Source organism: Protopterus annectens, chromosome 2.part1, assembly GCF_019279795.1.
Source record: "Protopterus annectens isolate FY-2018-M chromosome 2.part1, PAN1.0, whole genome shotgun sequence".
NCBI lineage: Eukaryota > Metazoa > Chordata > Ceratodontiformes > Protopteridae > Protopterus > Protopterus annectens.
This window is the reverse complement of record NC_056729.1, coordinates 78931186-78949787: the sequence shown is the minus strand read 5'-3', so window position 1 is coordinate 78949787 and position 18602 is coordinate 78931186. Positions and strand designations below refer to the sequence as shown.

Genomic DNA, 18602 nt, shown 5'->3' with positions numbered 1-18602 from the left:
AAATATAGTATTATCCTTAACCAACTTCATCATCTTATAAAGGCTAAATTCTCACAAATACACACTGACTTACAGAACATAGATTTAATTAAATTAATACTTGAAAATCTTGCGATTAAAGGGAGAATAATTTCTAGGACTTATAAAATTGTAATGAGTGCAAAACATCAGAATACTTTATTATTTTCAAACTATTGGCAAACGAAAAATCAATCACTGATTGAAGAAAATAAGAAACTAGCCATTGAAAATACAATCAAATTCACTACTTTCAAGAAGCTGTTATATACACAAATTATGGTAAATAATTTATATTATACCTTATCTAAATTAAATAAATTAAATCTTAACTTTTCACCCATATGTCCCCATTGTCCGGGTCAAACAGCTGATATTTTACATGTCATGTGGAACTGTACTAAGATACACAACTTATGGTGTTCCTTGAGAGTAAGATTAGAGAAGATGGGATATGAAAAATCAACCCTTACTTGGGAGACAGCTATATTGTACATTAATATCAATCAACTCCCAAAAATATTAAAACATGTTTTTATTACGATGTGTGCCCTAATTAAATTTTTTATTACAAAGAATTGGAATGTCATGTCACCAATTACATGGAAAAATTTTAGCAATCTTGCTATCAAATATATCTCATCTCACAAATTAATTTATTCAAAAACAAAAAACAAATGCTATTATCAAAAATATTGGGGTTACTTGCTAGATATAATTCTTGACAAATAAAATTTGCTTACAAATTGTCATGAAAAGCTAACCTTTATATAAGACATGAATGTAGTAAAACCAGACTTTCTTGCATCTTCTCCCTTTTGTTAGTATATGTGTAACTAGATATTTTCCCTAAACATACAAATAAATGGTTACATTTCTATTTTTTACTTTATATATATAGATTATCCCCATTCTAACTATCCCTTATGAGAACAAATGAACATAAGAGTTCTCATACTTTACTTGACGATGTAGTGACTTCTTATGTATATATTGTATATATATGTATAATTTTCTCGGAACAAGATTGTTGTCTGTTTTCTTTAGATATGTATTTGTATTGTTTATTTGTGTTTTTGAGTTACCGTATTGTTGTTATTTGAAAAAAGAAAATTGAAATAAAGAGATTTTGGAAAAAAAAAGATAGAAGAGGAGGAATGAGTGTACATTCTGGGAAATCCTTCTGTAACAAATCGTAGTATTTTCTGAGGGAATGAGAAATCTCAGTGTTATTCCTACAGGAAACAATGGGACATTCTAGCAACATTCACAAAAAAAGGGACCCCCCCCCCAAAGAAAGAAGCAGAAACCAAGCTCTCCACTGAGTCTAAGTCAAATATCTGAGGACAAAACCTTGAATCCATCCCTGTATTTTCCTGAGCACATTCAGAATCCTGAATCTCTTCAGGAAGAGAGACATCCCTCTTTCTTTTATAAAAAAATACTCTACAAGAGGGACCAATAGCCTGAATTAAATCTGTGCCAGTCCCAGTAAACTACTCCTAGCCAAAGAAATTTGGGAAGGAGGAGACACATTTTGTTTTCTGTTTCTTTTTGACAGGAAAATGGGGCCAACTGTGTTACTAATAGCAGCCACTGCTTCTCCTGGAATAGGCAAAGCATTCTGACAAAACAGGGAAACCTTCCCTGTTCCCTCTCCCAGGACTGATATGAGTGGTTCTCCCTTGCCCACTGAGGGGACTCCAACAGCCGCTGAAGACATGGCTAGCCCTGGTCCATACAGGTTGTAGGTGCTTGTTAGAAAAATATATAATAGTAATATGCATGCTTAGTGCATAAGCATTTAAAGTTTAAAAGGTTTAATACATTTATTCTGTTCACACTGCATGAATCTGCACAGCTATTAGAAATTTAATAAGAGACATTTCATATCTGCTAATGTCATGAAAATAATAAGAAGCATTTCATTGCTGCTAATGTCATGACACCTAACAAAGAGATATTTCATTTCTGCTTATGCTATGAAAATATGCAGCTGCTAGAAGCTTTGATAAAGAGAACAATGGATGCTTGAAAGTATAAACCGTAGTCAGCATTACTTGTACCAAAGCTAGAAATGTACCTTGAATGAAGATAAAATGTAACATGTATTAGAGCTGTACAATTGAAGAATTGAAATGATAAGGTGGGCTAAAATCAGCCCAAGGCCAGGTTGTTTTTCTCAAAATGTTTTTTGCAAATTGACAAATAATCTAGCTATGTCAGCAATAAGCCTGGCAACATTTTCTGTGAAACATACAGAAAGCTGTGTCCGATTACGTCAGCAGTAGAATAGTAACATTTTCTGTGTAGCATGGAGAGAACTGTATAAGAATAACATACTAATCACCAGAAGAACTAGACAAACCTTGTGCCTACATGCTTTGTCTCCTTGCTGCAAGTAATAAAGGTTGCCTTGCTTGAACCTAACGTGAATTGGTCTTTGAAGTTTTTTCCTTTTACAGATTGGTCCTTCGAGCCAGAGCCCACTCTTCACCTTGGATCAGATGACCAGGTGGTTGAAACCGTACGGGGAAGAAACCAAATCGGTTCTTCTTATGGAAAAGTCCTCCGACTGAATTGTCATTCAAAAGAGGCCAGCCACTTTCTGATCTGTGACTGAAGGATGGGTCTCCACAAATCGGTGATCAATCACGTAGGCTCAGGTAAGGCAAATCTACTTTTTTCTGTTTTCTGTTTTAGATCAGGGACTAGATGTGTATTGTTTTTGTCAGACTGTATTTTTCTTACAAGTCAGAGACAAAAAAAGATTACTGTCTTGTCATAGATCAGGAGAAACAGAATAAGTAGACAGTCATTCTGAAGAGACTATAACAAAATCCGTGGTACCACGTTAAAAATTAAGAGGAGTTACGTAACGATCAAAGGGTAAAACAAAATGGGTAATAATTGCATAAAAAGACCCCAAAATCTGCCGTTAACAGAAGACGCAAAATATATGCAGTCGCAGCACGCCGACAATGTTAGATATTATTCAAAATGGGTTAATAAATATGAATTTGATGGAAAATTAGAGAAATCCTCACTTATCAAACTTATGAAGCAGCTCAAAATCATTTCCAAGGGTCGAGTTAAAAAACAACGTCGATTAGGAGTTCCTCAAGCACACAGGTTGCTGGAGGAAATAAACCGTAGGGAACAAAAAAGCAAAGATTCAAAAACAATGTTTTTAGACAGGGAGGATAATAACTTAGTAATAGCATCAGCACCTCCGCCTCCCTTACCAGAATATGAAGCAAGTGAACAAGTTAGACCACCCCCACTATATCCAATGGAGAGAGATATTGTGAAATTAAAACTGACTAAAATTAGAGATCCTATCGAGACCAGGTCCCGACAAAGGCAGGTAATCCAGAAGAAGGTATTGAGTTATGGAAAATAATGAAGAATTCACAATCTATAGGTGAAGAAGAAGAAGAAGAAATATGCCCGCTTATAGAAGTACCCAATCCTCAGGCAGGTCAAGACAATCAGGACTCAACTATCTTAGTGTACAAACCTTGGACTCTGGAAGATATCCGGAAAGCCACTGAGGGAATCCCCCATCCGAAAGTTAATTTTAGAAAATTCTCAGAAGATTTACAAGGAATGAGGTTGAGTTATAACCTAAACGGAGAAGAGATAGAAAAAGTAGTTAGACAAATTGTAGGGCCAGATTGGTACATGATTAGTGGGAACTGGAATCCCCGTGACGCTGCACAAATATCCCTCCCACATAGCAGCGCAGAATTAGACACCATAGTGAAAGGTCTTACAGACTGCATCTCTGAAAAATGGAAACCTAGGGCAGACTGGACTTGCATTAATCAATGCATCCAACAAGAGGGTGAAACTATTGACCGGTATTATGCCACATTGTTAGAATGTTTTAATAACCACTGTGGAATGCAGGTTCCTGAAGATCAAACACAAGATTCCCCATATGAACAACAGTTAAAGAATGCATTTGTAAAAGGCAGTAGCATGCCTATAAGCAGTTTTATTACAAAACACATGGTAGACCATCGTACAAACAGGTTACAATCATTACTTGAATATGCTAGGCATGCTGAAAGGCATTTTAATAGCAAAAAGAAAAAGAAAGCTCAAGTATTTTCTGTAGAAGATGGAGCAGAAGTTTATGTAGTACAGTCTGGGAAAAAGGGCAAGAAAAATGCGCAGGGAAACAAACAATCTGATCAGCGATCAGAAGATTTTGAAGGGCGTAAGAAAAGGGGAGAATGTTTCAAATGCGGTAAAAAAGGACATTTGGCAAGGGATTGCAAGAAAAACAAGAAGGCAACAACGGAAGACAAAGAGGGTGAGGACTGACTGTACGGTAGTCAGGAATCACTAGAAGGGACTAGCGAAGAAAGGACAAATGAGAATGTGATGGAGGGAGTAGAGGAAGTGCAGGAAGTTAGTGACAATGAAGAAAATGTGATATTAGACCTAGCTTTATTGAGCCTGGAGCTCTATTTAGCAGACACAAAACCAGAAGTTACACTCTTGGTAGAAGGGAGGGAAGTCAAATTTTTGTGCGACTCAGGGGCATCGTGAACCCTGATACACCCCTCCAAACTACCAGAAAACACAGAGTCACCTGATTATATACTGGTCAAAGCAGCTACTGGACAGCTGTATTGTGAGCCTCTCTCCCATAGTATTTCAATAACTGATCCAGTTTCAGGATTGACACAAAGAAGCAAAATTGTAGTTTCTGCAAAATGCCCAGTAAACCTCTTGGGCAGAGACCTCATGCAGCTATTTGGTATAGCAGTAGTCCCAACCATGCAGGGTATGGAAGCACAACGACAAAGTGACACCTTTGTAGTGCAATCGGAGGGTGAAATGTTTTATTGGTACAGCCAGGACTTGGTTTTGACTGGTCCAGGGACTGTGACCAAAGAGTTAATGAACCTAGCCATCAGCAAGTTACCCTCCCTTGACATTGATAAGCAACACCTGTTGCACTGTACCCTGTATTACTGTAACACTCCAGGACCTGATAAGAAATATGAGCAAGAATTATTTAAGAATCATGCAAACAGATTGATATTGAGTAACCTATACTGGGACACAGAAGGGAACAGTGTAGCCAGCTGTTCATTGCCCCAGGAGTTCTTTGCACTTTATAAATCTAATCGATTACCACATGTTAGCTTAACCAAAAACAGAAACATAGAATGGGCAGACCTAGGAGAAAAAGTCAAGAGATGGAAGAAACAGACAGAACTAGAACTGTCAGAACTGGGAATACAAGCACAAAAACTGAATTGGATAACTCAGACCAACCCGGCTGTGCACTTGCAGTCTAGCGAGGACCGCTGATTAACACTCCTATTAAAAGAGGAAGAGAATGCCTTACGAGACATACCAGAAACTCTCTGGTCAACAGGGAAATCAGATGTAGGACTCATTCGTACAGCAGGACCAGTTACTATCACACCAAAATCAGCATTCAGACCACAAAAAAGACAGTACCCCTTAAGAAAAGATGCAGAGGCAGGGATAAAGCCTATTATAGCAGCCTTACTTAAAGGAGGGATACTAGTAGAATCTCGAGATTCACCATGTAACACACCCTTATTTCCAGTCAAAAAGGCCAATGGAGAATGGCGTATGGTCCAGGACTTACAAGCTGTAAATGATGCAGTAATATCAAGGGCACCCACGGTGCCAGACCCACACACCCTGTTGAAGGATTTGAAACCTCAACAGAAGTATTTTTCTGTGGTAGACATCAGCAATGCATTCTTTTCAATACCGATACACCCTGACAGCCAGTATTGGTTTGCATTTACATTTCAGGGGAAAAGGTATACATATACGTGACTACCACAGGGATATTGTGAAAGTCCAATGATATTCTCACAAGAAATGGCAAGCAACTTGGCAGGGTTCACCCCACCAAAAGGCAGTCAGATTTTACTTTATGTTGATGGCATCTTGCTGGCGGCCCCCACCCAGCAGGATTGTAAAGAAGACACTATAGCACTTCTACGATTTTTAGCCGCTGAAGGACATAAGATAAATAAAAGTAAACTGCAGCTTTGGAAAAAACAGGTAAAATACCTAGGATATGTAATATCCAAGGAAGGTAGAACATTGGATGAGGACAGAAAAATAGTAATTTTGCAAGCACCAAAACCCACTACCAAGAAGGAAATGATGTCCTTCCTGGGTACAATGAATTTTTGCCGGAGCTGGATTCCAAACTATGCCTTGGAATCTGCATCTCTAACTGACCTTATATATAAAAAGCCTATGGCAGCACAAGGTTTGTTGCAATGGACACCAGAGGCAGAATCTGCCTTCTGTAAACTAAAGCAGTTAACAGTCTCCTCATTAGTTCTGGGATTGCCGAATTACCATAAACCTTTTTTCCAAACTGTAGATTGTAAGCAGGGTTACATGACATCAGTGTTAACACAACAGCATGGGGATAAGCAATGCCCCATTGCTTACTATTCATCACAACTAGACCCAGAGGCATGGTCCTTACCCCACTGTGTACAAGCAGTAGTTGCAGCTACAATGGCAGTGCAGGCTTCAGCCTCAGTAGTCTTATTCCACCTTCTCACTTTGAGAGTGCCTCATGCAGTCACGATTATTTTACTACAAGAAAAGGTGGCATATCTTTCCCCTGCTAGGCATCTTTCCTGTATGACTATATTGTTGAGCCAACCTCATATGACAATTGAACGATGCACGACTTTAAACCCTTCTACTCTGCTCCTGACCCCTGCAGATGGCACACCGCACAGCTGCTTGCAGGTAATTGAGCAAAAGACACTACCTAGAAAAGATCTCACGGATGTCCCCTTGGATAATGCCAAGGTGACATATTACGTGGATGGTTCGTGCAAAAAGGGTCCTGCAGGACAGAACCTAGTAGGATATGCAGTAGTCTCTGATGCTGAGATTACAGAAGCAAAACCTTTACCACACAACTTATCTGCACAGGCAGCAGAATTGATTGCCCTGACACGGGCATGTACTTTAGCAAAGGGTAAATGTGTAAACATTTTTACTGATAGCCAGTACGCTTTTTCTATTGTACATGTTTTTGCGCAACAGTGGAAAAACCGGGGAATGATAACATCTACTGGCAAACCTATAAATCATGGGCAGTTTATTTTAGATCTTTTAAAATCTATTCAGTTACCTCAGAAAGTAGCCATATGTAAATGCACAGCTCACACGAAGCAACAAGATAGAATTTCAAAAGGTAATGCAAGAGCTGATATTGCTGCAAAACAAGCAGCCACAGAAGTATTTCTTTTAAATGAGGAATTACAACCCTCTGAAACTTTAGATCTAGATATGCTAAAAACAATGCAGACACTCACTATGCAAGCTGAAAAACAGCGATGGATAAAATGAGGAGTAATCCTCAAAAAGGGAGTGTACATCTCTAGAGAGGGAAAACCAATACTACCCTCTAATTTGTTTCGCTATGCAGCATTGTTGAGCCACGGGCAGTGTCATGTCTCAACAGAGGGGATGGAACAGCTGGTGAACCGGGTGTTCACAACGTACAGATTTACAAACTACTCTAAAAATTTTGTTTGATGTGTCAGATTTGTAACAAACATCATGCACAAGGGGCGATAAAGCCCAAGCAAGGGAGTTACCCCACAGTACAATATCCGTTTCACACTATTTGTATGGATTTTATAGAATTGAACAAATGTGAAAATAAGAAGTATTGTCTTATCATTGTAGATATGTTTTCCAGATGGGTGGAAGCCTTTCCAACCAAAAATCCAGATGCAGCCACAGTAGCAAAAGTACTTGTCAAGGAAATCATTCCTAGATTCAGTATTCTGGAAAGAATCTACAGTGACAATGGCACACACTGTAAATCAAACCATACAGCAGTTGAGTAAGCATTTTGGTATTTCTTTAAAAAATCATTGTGCGTACCATCCGCAATCTGCAGGGCTAGTTGAAAGGCATAATGGTATACTTAAAAACAAATTAAGAAAGTTGATAGCTGAGACAGGAAAAAATTGGTTGTATTGTTTACCCTTGGCACTGTTGAGCATGAGAACTGTCCCTACAGCAAAAGGATTGACTCCTTTTGAAAAGCTATTTGGAAGGGCTTATTATACACCCCAGTGGAAACTTCTCATGTCATCAGACCAGAAAGCTGATTTTACACTAGCTGAATATATAAAAACGTTGTTGAATTCTAAACGCCTGTTGCAGTTAAATTTTGTTTCAGATAGAAGACAAACTGAAACATCAGAAGTGACAGTAACACCAGGAGACTGGGTGTGGATCAAGACAATTAAGCGAAAGAACTGGACTTCACCAAGGTGGGAAGGTCCCTACCAGGTGCTTCTTTCAACACCCACTGCAGTCAAGATAGCAGAACGAGCTTCGTGGATACACCTAATGCATTGCAAACTGGTTAAGAACTTCGAGTTGGACAAAAATCTTACCTCTCCATTGGGGCCCTCAGTACAAAGCCTGGGTACAAAGGGGGGGTCAGATCAATAGGATCGATCCGTCTCAACCCCAGTGAAGAAACCACTGGTGCTAAAGGTCTTGTTAGGGCAGAGAGTAGGAGCATGTGTTCAAAGTAAAGATGACGGAATCCAGTAAGATCCAAATACACCTACTTGGAAGAATCGGAAAAAACAGAACTGTAGAACAACCGTTTCCACAGAAGTATTGCATAACAATCCTGTTGACTGTACTAGTGACAATAATCTTTTTGTTCTGGCCATTCCTTTTCTCAGCCACATGAATTGAACTGAACAAGCGTGCAGAATGGCACCCGAACTTTAACACCTACCAGGCAATCAAATATGTGTATACTGAAACTTTTAATGTTTCAAATTGCTGGATTTGCACAGCTTTGCTAACAGCATATGGGGGGTTACTGTTAACTTCAGTTTTCCTAGGAGCCAACAAGACCTCAGAAAATCTAATTCATGATACATCAAAAGTCACATCACACGATAAAGTAGCATTGCACTTGTCTGTTCGACAGAAGGGAACTGTGTGTTTTTATAAAAATGATACAGTCAAGGTAGGTTGGAGCGATTGCAATGTGACCATTCCCTATAGATGCTACACTAAACTTGATAATACCGGATCTTATTGCAATACAAACTATGATTTATTTTTTGAATTGATGCATAAAACAATTGAGGAAGTAAAACATGATTCTGTTCTCTACAAACAACTGTCTATAATTGACAGAAAAATGTTTCACGCAGGACAAGTGTATGTTTATAGTAAAGTTACTACTACAGTAGAAGACTGTTATTTTATATGTGGTAGAAAAACATATAAATGGCTACCTGAGAATTGGTCCGGCAGTTGTTTTTTGGGGTACCTGGTTCCAGCCATACGACACACAGCAGTTTTACCTCAAGAGAAAATTCGGAATGTTCGAGAAATCAAGAAGCCTGTCAATCCAGTGGGGCAAATCGATGCATGCTGGAAAAACCATCATGCTGTGGGCGATGGACTGACATACATGGACTTGAGTGATACTGTTATATCGCGGGCAGATGTACTGCCAGCATATGGAGCAACAAAATCAATTAGGGAACTGAGAAAATTGTCTAAACTTCTCGAAATATTGAGTAATGCAACCTTTTCCGCCCTAGAATTGGTGACTGATGAACTGAATGCCATGAGAACAGTAGTTCTTCAAAATCACATGGCTCTTGACTTCACCCTAGTGGCGAGAGGAGGTACGTGCACTTTAATCCAGGAGGAGTGCTGTTCATATATTCCTGTCCACAAACACGAGATAGACAACCATCTTGAGGTGATTCAGCAGGTGTCGGCTATGACCAAACCAGGACCAAATCCATTGATGGACTTTTTCCAGAAATTGTTCGGGGGTTGGGGCAGCATCCTGATGAACATTCTGATTGCCTTCTGTGTAGGAGCAATCCTACTGGTGGTATGTATGCGCTGCTACATCCCCTGCATGAAAAGACTGATTAAAGATTGTGTAGACATTTTGGTTTCAGAAACCTTATACTAAGATGTTAAACTTGAATTGCTAAAAACTGAAAATGCTTTCATGAGCTTAAACTGAATAACTCTCTTAACTGCAAATCCTGAGCAGGAAGAGGTTAGGGGAAGAAAAAAACTGTTTATGCTTATCTTGAAAGTAGAATAAAAGTATTAAAAGGAGGTAAATGTTAGAAAAATATATAATAGTAATATGCATGCTTAGTGCATAAGCATTTAAAGTTTAAAAGGGTTAATGCATTTATTCTGTTCACACTACATGAATCTGCACAGCCATTAGAAACTTAACAAGAGACATTTAATTTCTGCTAATGTCATGAAAATAATAAGAAGCATTTCATTTCTGCTGTCATGAGACCTAACAAAGAGATATTTCATTTCTGCTTATGCTATGAAAATATGCAGCTGCTAGAAGCTTTGATAAAGAGAACAATGGATGCTTGAAAGTATAAACCGTAGTCAACATTACTTGTACCAAAGCTAGAAATGTACCTTGAATGAAGATAAAATGTAACATGTATAAGAGCTGTACAACTGAAGAATTGAAATGATAAGGTGGGCTAAAATCAGCCCAAGGCCAGGTTGTTTTTCTCAAAATGTTTTTTGCAAATTGACAAATAATCTAGCTATGTCAGCAATAAGCCTGGCAACATTTTCTGTGAAACATACAGAAAGCTGTGTCCGATTACTTCAGCAGTAGAATAGTAACATTTTCTGTGTAGCATGGAGAGAACTGTATAAGAATAACATACTAATCACCAGAAGAACTAGACAAACCTTGTGCCTACATGCTTTGTCTCCTTGCTGCAAGTGATAAAGGTTGCCTTGCTTGAACCTAACATGAATTGGTCCTTGAAGTTTTTCCTTTTACAGTGCTACACCAGAGGGATTCAATGTAAAAGATGACTGGACTGAGATACAACAAATGGCCACAGCAGAGTCACCCACCTGTAGCTGAGGCAATTTACTAGCCTGCTGTGGTAGCAAAGGCTGTTCGCTTAATTTCTTCTTTTTGTGGCTGGAAGAAGGACAGACAAGCTGTTCTATTGTCAAACCAAAAATGGTGCCTCTTTCACAGAGAAGACAAGCAGCAAATGCCAGTAAAACTACCACTCCACAATAGTTACTTTTTTGACAGAAAAATCACAGTATAAAGCACTAAGGCAGACCCTACAATGGAAAATTAACATATTTTCTGTGGAGAAATTGTGTTTATCAGTTGGCTTACACCACTTTAAAATGGACAGAAAAAAACGAGTGCACTGTTTAAAAAGTACATTAGAGTCTCAAGACAGTCAGTTTAAACACAACACTCCTAGTGTTAAAATAACTTTCCTGAAGAAGAATGTAATAAAATGTTAGTAAATACAAGAAAATGGAAGCTTTTTATGCAAAGGGAACTGCAGAGCTTAGGAAATCACAAGCCGACCATCGATCCTAGAAAGCTTCAGAGGAGCATACTCTTTCAGTGGCAGAAAAGGTCAGAAGGGCTTCATGCCCAGCATTGTCTTTCAATCAACTCATCTCGAGCTGTTCAACAGTTTGGGCACATGGACAGTGCCCTGAAGCTTTGGAAGCTGTCCAGCTGTTAAATTCTTGGCAAGATATAACCCACATATAGCTAAGGCTACTGCTGCAGTGATCAATATGAAGAACATATACTTGACTTGAGCCGAGAGGGCATGTCAGTAATTCATTGTTGAATAAAATGTGAGTGATTGATGGTGTCCTGATAATGAATTTGGAAAAGTAAATAAATACAATATTAAAAGTTTAGAACTTTCAAAAACTGAAATTAGGAAAAATGCTGGAATCAAACGGTCAACCTTAATAAACTGAATTTATAAAAGAAATGAAGACCGGCTGAAAGAGAGGCAAGGGCATATATGCTTTTGTACTTCATATTACTTAAGTGCACCCCTGTAAAACATTTTTGGTCCAAGTTTCTACATGTTAACAAGTGACAACATGAAATAAGGCCCTATAAGCCCTATCAAACAGTGCAGCGGTGCAGCAGTTGCATTGTCGCCTCACAGCAAGAGGTTCTCTGGTTCGATTCTTGGCTGGGGTACCTTCTATGCAGAGTGTGCATGTCCATCTGTATGTGTGGGTTTCTTCCGGGTGCTCTGCATGCATGCATCTGGAGTGTTTCTCCATGGGCCTCTGCTGAAAATTGGCTTTGTTCCAAGTCAGGCTTTCTCAGTAAAGAAATGTTAAACAAATAAAATCAATAAATAAATATAAGCAGTGATATATATCAAAAATTGCCACAAAAAAACTTATTTTCTCACCGTTTATTGCCAAGAGACAATAGAAAATAACACACAGACAGTACAGATATAATATTTTGCAGCCAAACACTGACATCAAGCACCAGAGTTACAGGCATGGTATCAAATTTATGTTAAACACGTTATTCAGGCAGCAAAGATTTTTAGTAAACATAAGGCTATAAATGGCAAATGAGTAAATGAAACTGTACAACGTGTGTTAACCTGAAATTAGGTTTATGTCATTGTGCCCTAACAACAGCAGAGATAAAGCAAGAAGAGTTCAGCAGTAAAACCCTTTGGCCTTCATCTAAAATATTAATCTTCTTACAGTGCTGTACTCTGCATAGAAGAATGCCTCACAGACATGCAGCCAGGAAAAAGAAAGCCCTACATTTTACCTGACTAAAGGTGTGAAAAGACTGACCACAGGTGGTTTGCCACAAAGAACAACAAACCATTCTTCATTGTGCAACATATTCATAGGCAACTAAACACAGAAATGATTGTGAAAAAAAGATGCGCACTCAGATGACAATCTGAAAGTCAAACTACAAGAATGCCTGTCACAATTGCAAAGCAATAACATGAATTCCAATCTAAACAAAAGTACCATGCTACCATTTGGAATGAGACCAATTGACACTTACAGGACTGAATAACTGGAGTAAACATGGCAGAAGCATCTCTGAATATGGCATGTTCACTGCTGTGAGAAAAATTATTTGGGAAAGTACATTTTCCAGTATACTGCTATAAGTGTCTCAGTAAAGATCCTACCAGAAACATTATGCAGTAGAATTAAGACCAATCATATGGCATGATGTAGTTTTCTGTGTCAAATGGTTTCTAAGTGAAGCGCAATCAAAGTACAACAAGCACATACACAAGTATTACATCAAAGAAATAATTAGGCTAAACATATCTATTACGAACAGAAAGTAAAATCATGGATCACTCCTACTCTCATACAGAGTTAGGGAAGATACAGCTGTTTGAATCTCTGTCAAAACAACAGTATACAGAAGGCTGGTACAGGTGACGTAAAAGGGAGAAGTTTGTAATTTACTGCCTTACAAATCTCTAGAATACACTGCTTGAAAGATACAAACCATTTAGCCTAAACTAACTGTAAAAGAACCTAGATCTTCACATAGGCAAAAAAACAAACAAAAATATGGGCCAGTTCCACTGATATTTTTGAAAGGCCTAAGCTTTACTGCTTACTATGAAGTATGACACTGTAACAAAAATGTACTAAAAGGTCTGGAACAATTCAGCCTAAGAGGAAATGTACTTTATTTCAAAGATTCTGTCTTAATATAAATTAGACAACACCAGACTACCACTCAAACTGAGAGTCAAACTAAGGTATTTAATAGAGTGAAAAGGTGAAGAGAGTCTGAAACATCCATTACAGAAACATACTATCCTGTTTGCCAGCAATTTCCGATTAGACAGCCTCAGTTGCCATTATCAGGAATTCCACAGTGTCTCACCACTACAGGATGGTATTTTGCCAATGGCTTCCTGGGCTTTCCAACAAATGACATTGTAACTGGGATCCAATCTAGTGTTTTTAGTGACACCCTGGTGGTGGAAGTGTCCAACCAGTCCAATGAAAAAAATCTAGACATTGTGATTATACAACGACCCCCCCCCATTAATATTCCAAAACGTGCACGCTGATTGGTCAGCGTGCCCATTGTAAATCGGACTTATACTAATGGAAAAAAGTCAGGTCGCCTGGACTTTTTCCATTAGTATAAGTCTTTTTTTGTGTGTGTGTTGGACAGCAACAGAGAATGGAAGAGCTCTGTTGCTGTTATCTTGCTATGTTAAACGAGTTTAACATAGCGAGATATCTTAAAAAAAAGCAAAAGAGATCTTCCTTTCTCTGTTGCTTTTTTTAAAGCTGTTTCGCTATGTTAAATACATAGCGAAACAGCTTTAAAAAAAGCAACGGAGAAAGGAAGATCTCTGTTGCTTTTTTTTTAAGATATCTCGCTATGTTAAAAGAGTTTAACATAGCGAGACACCTTTTAAAAAGCAACAGAGAGCTTCCTTTCTCTGTTGCTTCCACACACAGCTCTGATGTACTGCGTAACCATATGCATGCACAGTACATCAGAGCTGCCGCAGAATACTGGACAGCTGCGGAAGGGCAGCATGGAGGCATTATACAATGCCATTATTTAAGAAAAGTAAGTATTTTGTTTCTTAAATAATGTCATTGTATAATAGCAATAACCCACTTCTGGGTGTGGGTAATGTTGCGTTTACCCACGGTTGTCTTTGTTTGGCCACTCGGGCATCACCCTCGTGACCAAACCACAACAACCGTGGGTAAATCCAGTATTACTCACGCCCAAGCACAGGTTATTGCTTATATAGTACACTTAAATTATGCACTTTGCATTCTAGAATAGCTTATTACAAATGCAAGGTATTAACATGCAAATAAAATTAACAGTAAAAGTCAGTCAGTAAGTTCCAACTTTGTAGGTTACACTGACACAGTCATATCGTGTAATGCAAATAAGAAAGAAAAGCACATACCTTATTTTTTTTCTAAACGCATTTGCAGAGAAAACACAATGACACGCAATGCAAGATCTTTATGACAGCACCTTAATATTTTTTTCCAAATTCATTTGCAAAAGAAGGGGCAATGACAGGTGATGCAAAATCCTCGTAACAGCGTTTTCATATTCAAATAAGAAGGGATATTCCAAACACACTGCAAGGAAAAGAAACAATTTTCTAAGAAACACATACATTAACAGCACTTCCTGCATACACAATGTTATTAGCATTTTTTCTGTTAGAAAAGACAATCAGTGAATTGAAGATTAATGATGTGTATTTTTATATGTATGCAATGTGTAGATACACATACACACACACATATGTGTGTGTGTGTGTGTGTGTGTGTGTGTGTGTATATATATATATATATATATATATATATATATATATATGTATATATATATATATATATATATATATATATATATATATATATATATATATATATATATATATACACACACACACACACACACACACACACACACACACACACACACACACACACACAATTATAAAATAATCTCCAACTGGTCACTCAGTTTATCATGCCTACTTATGGCATTAAATCTGTCTGTGTGTTGTGGTGAGGGACACCACCATTGTTTTCACTAGCTAGCAGAAATGAAACAAATGCAAACAAATGCTATAAAAGTGTAGAACTTCAAAATAAGTATTCCAATTCTGCTGCACTTCTGTACATGCTTCAGCATTTCTTTGAGGAATGCTGCCTCACAGTAGCAGTAAAAGGTACTTCACCATTTCTTTTTTGCCATGACTTGGACCACTAAAAAGTAACAAACCTACACAACTACTGCTTTCATAGTAACACTATATGTATATTGTGCCAACAAAGTACTAGTTATCACAAGCTACATTAACCACAGGGCAGTACTGTTGTTGTTGCGCAGTAGCAGAATATATCACCACCACATTTTTTTGTCTGGGACAAACTGTAGCTAAATCCGACAGTTCAATAAGTACCACACTATGTCATTACGTCCCCAGTCCACAGCAAATTAAGTAAACAGTCTAAAGTAAATGACCACACATACCATTACTCGAGCAAAGACAGTATAACAAAGCAAGCACTTGAAAAAGATTTTACGTCAACAGATAGCACATTTTCTAAGCACTATTTTTGGAAAATCAGGGAATGCCTGAGGAGTGGAGAAAAAGTGTTTTGGTACCTATCTTTAAGAATAAGGGTGATGTGCAGAGCTGCAGTAACTACAGAGGGATAAAATTGATCAGTCACAGCTTGAAGTTATGGGAACGAGTAGTGGAAGCTAGGTTAGGAAGGGACGTGATGATTAGTAATCAGCAGTATGGTTTCATGCCAAGAAAGAACACTACAGATGCAATGTTTGCTCTGAGAGTGTTGTTGGAGAAATACAGAGAAGGTCAGAAGGAGTTGCATTGTGTCTTTGTGGACTTAGAGAAAGCATATGACAGGGTGCCTAGAGAGGAGTTGTGGTATTGTATGAGGAAGTCGGGAGTGGCAGAGAAGTATGTAAGAGTGGTACAGGATATGTACGAGGTTAGTGTGACATTAGTGAGGACTGCGGTGAGAATGACAGATACGTTTAAGGTGGTGGTGGGATTACATCAAGGATCAGCTCTGAGCCCTTTCTTGTTTGCAGTGGTGATGGACAGGTTGACAGATGAGATCAGACAGGAGGCCCCGTGGACTATGATGTTTGCAGATGACATTGTGATATGTAGTGAGAGTATGGACCAGGTTGAGAAGACCCTGGAGAGGTGGAGATATGCTTTAGAGAGGAGAGGAATGAAGGTCAACAGGGCTAAAACAGAATATATGTGTGTAAATGAGAGGGAGGGTAGAGGAATGGTGAGGATGCAGGGAGTAGAGCTGGTAAAGGTAGATGAGTTTAAGTACTTGGGATCAACAGTTCAGAGTACTGGTGAGTGTGGAAGAGAGGTGAAGAAGAGAGTACAGGTAGGGTGGAATGGGTGGAGAAGAGTGTCAGGAGTAATTTGTGACAGATGGGTACCAGTAAGAGTGAAAGGGAAGGTCTACAAGAGGGTAGTGAGATCAGCTATGTTATATGGGTTGGAGATGGTGGCATTGACAAAAAGGCAAGAGTCAGAGATGGATGTGGCAGAGTTAAAGATGTTAAGATTTGCACTGGGTGTGACTAGGATGGACAGGATTAGGAATCAGTATATTAGAGGGTCAACTCAGGTTGGACAGTTTGGAGACAAAGTAAGAGAGGCGAGATTGCGTTGGTTTGGACATATGCTGAGGAGGGATGCTGGGTATATTGGGAAACGGATGCTAATGATGGAGCTGCCAGGTAACAGGAAAAGAGGAAGGCCTAAGATAAGGTTTATGGATGTGGTGAGAGAGGACATGCAAGCGGTTGGTGTGAAACAGCATGATGCAGAGGACAGGAAGAAATGGAAACAGATGATCTGCTGTGGCGACCCCTAATGGGAACAGCCGAAAGAAGATGATGATGATATTACCCCCCCCCCCCCATAGTGAGGTTGTTATTGCAGATTAGAGAATAGGATACCTGTACATCTCCACCCTGACTGGAGAAGGTTTGTTCTCCAGTAAGGGTGTTAATGTACAAGTAATGCTGCTGAAAAACAAGTCCGCTGATTTACAGCAGCAGCATATTAAGCTTCCCTGAAGCTTGGACTGTAAAAAAATGTAATGGCCACCATTATTTACGCTTGCTTAAGTGCTATGATGTTTAGCGAGCATTAAGCTTTACAAAAACAAATAAAAAGTATGTGTACGTGTGTGCACATTTCTGTCTGCATGTGAGAGAGAAAGACTACTGACTACACTATGCGGTCCCATTAACCATTATGAACTGAGATTAACGAACCTCTGGCCTTATTGACTGAATTTAATTCACTAACTCATTGATTTATACAGGAAGCTAAGCGGCAACATTAGGAATAGTAAAAATGGGGAGAGGGTGGTGCTATGACTTGCAATTTTTTGGGAGGGAAGAATACGGGAAAAGATTTGATAAGTCTTGCATTAATTTTTTTTTTAATTCATGTACTCACTAGGAGATACAGGAGTATGTGTTTACTCAGCGCACCTGATGTTAACTGCTGTGTGCGTGTGTTTCTATTTATGTGTGTGTGATTTTGGTCTCTCTGATTTTGAATGTGGGTTTCTTTGTACATCTCTGTCTGCTTGTATGAATGTGCATTTGTAGACATTTAATACTTACATAATTTATATTTCTGATGCAAAATAGTTCAACAGTAAATGTATATATTATATCAAGTTTGAAACATTAGGTGGAGGAACTAATTTGCATAAAAAGTGTATATATGGTAATTAAAAAAAAAACAATGTAAAACAATTTAACAGACAATCCATTCTCTGAGCACAATAATGCCCTCAGGTTTGTGTGTTATTGTGAAAATGACTCCCTTTTCAGCTTCAGGCCTCAGAATACCCCTTGGAATGCATTATTTCCACAACAACACACCATATCAGGCATTACTGCTTGCATAATGGACCTTCCAGAAGCAAACAGGCCCTTCCTTGTGACATAAGGCCTGCGAACAATTCCAGATTATCTGTCATTTAGCAATAACTTCAACCCTTTTGGGCATTATTACTTGTATATGTATGTATGTATGTACATCTGTCCAAGACCAAACCACTGAAGAGTGTTTTAACTGGGTAAAATGTCAAATCATTTTTTTTAAATTTTGAAATAAAAC

At 38.5% G+C, this 18602-nt stretch overlaps 1 protein-coding gene across 1 annotated transcript in view; it reads right to left on the bottom strand.

Annotated features, from left to right (window-relative positions):
* FHIP1A (FHF complex subunit HOOK interacting protein 1A) overlaps nucleotides 1-15039 on the bottom strand; it is a 990350-nt gene extending 975311 nt beyond the window's left edge. Inside the window, exon 1 of the mRNA XM_044062036.1 lies at nucleotides 14853-15039. The gene's annotated coding sequence lies outside the window, so the exon portion shown is untranslated. The remainder of the gene's footprint in view (nucleotides 1-14852) is intronic.
* Nucleotides 15040-18602: the final 3563 nt, after the last annotated feature.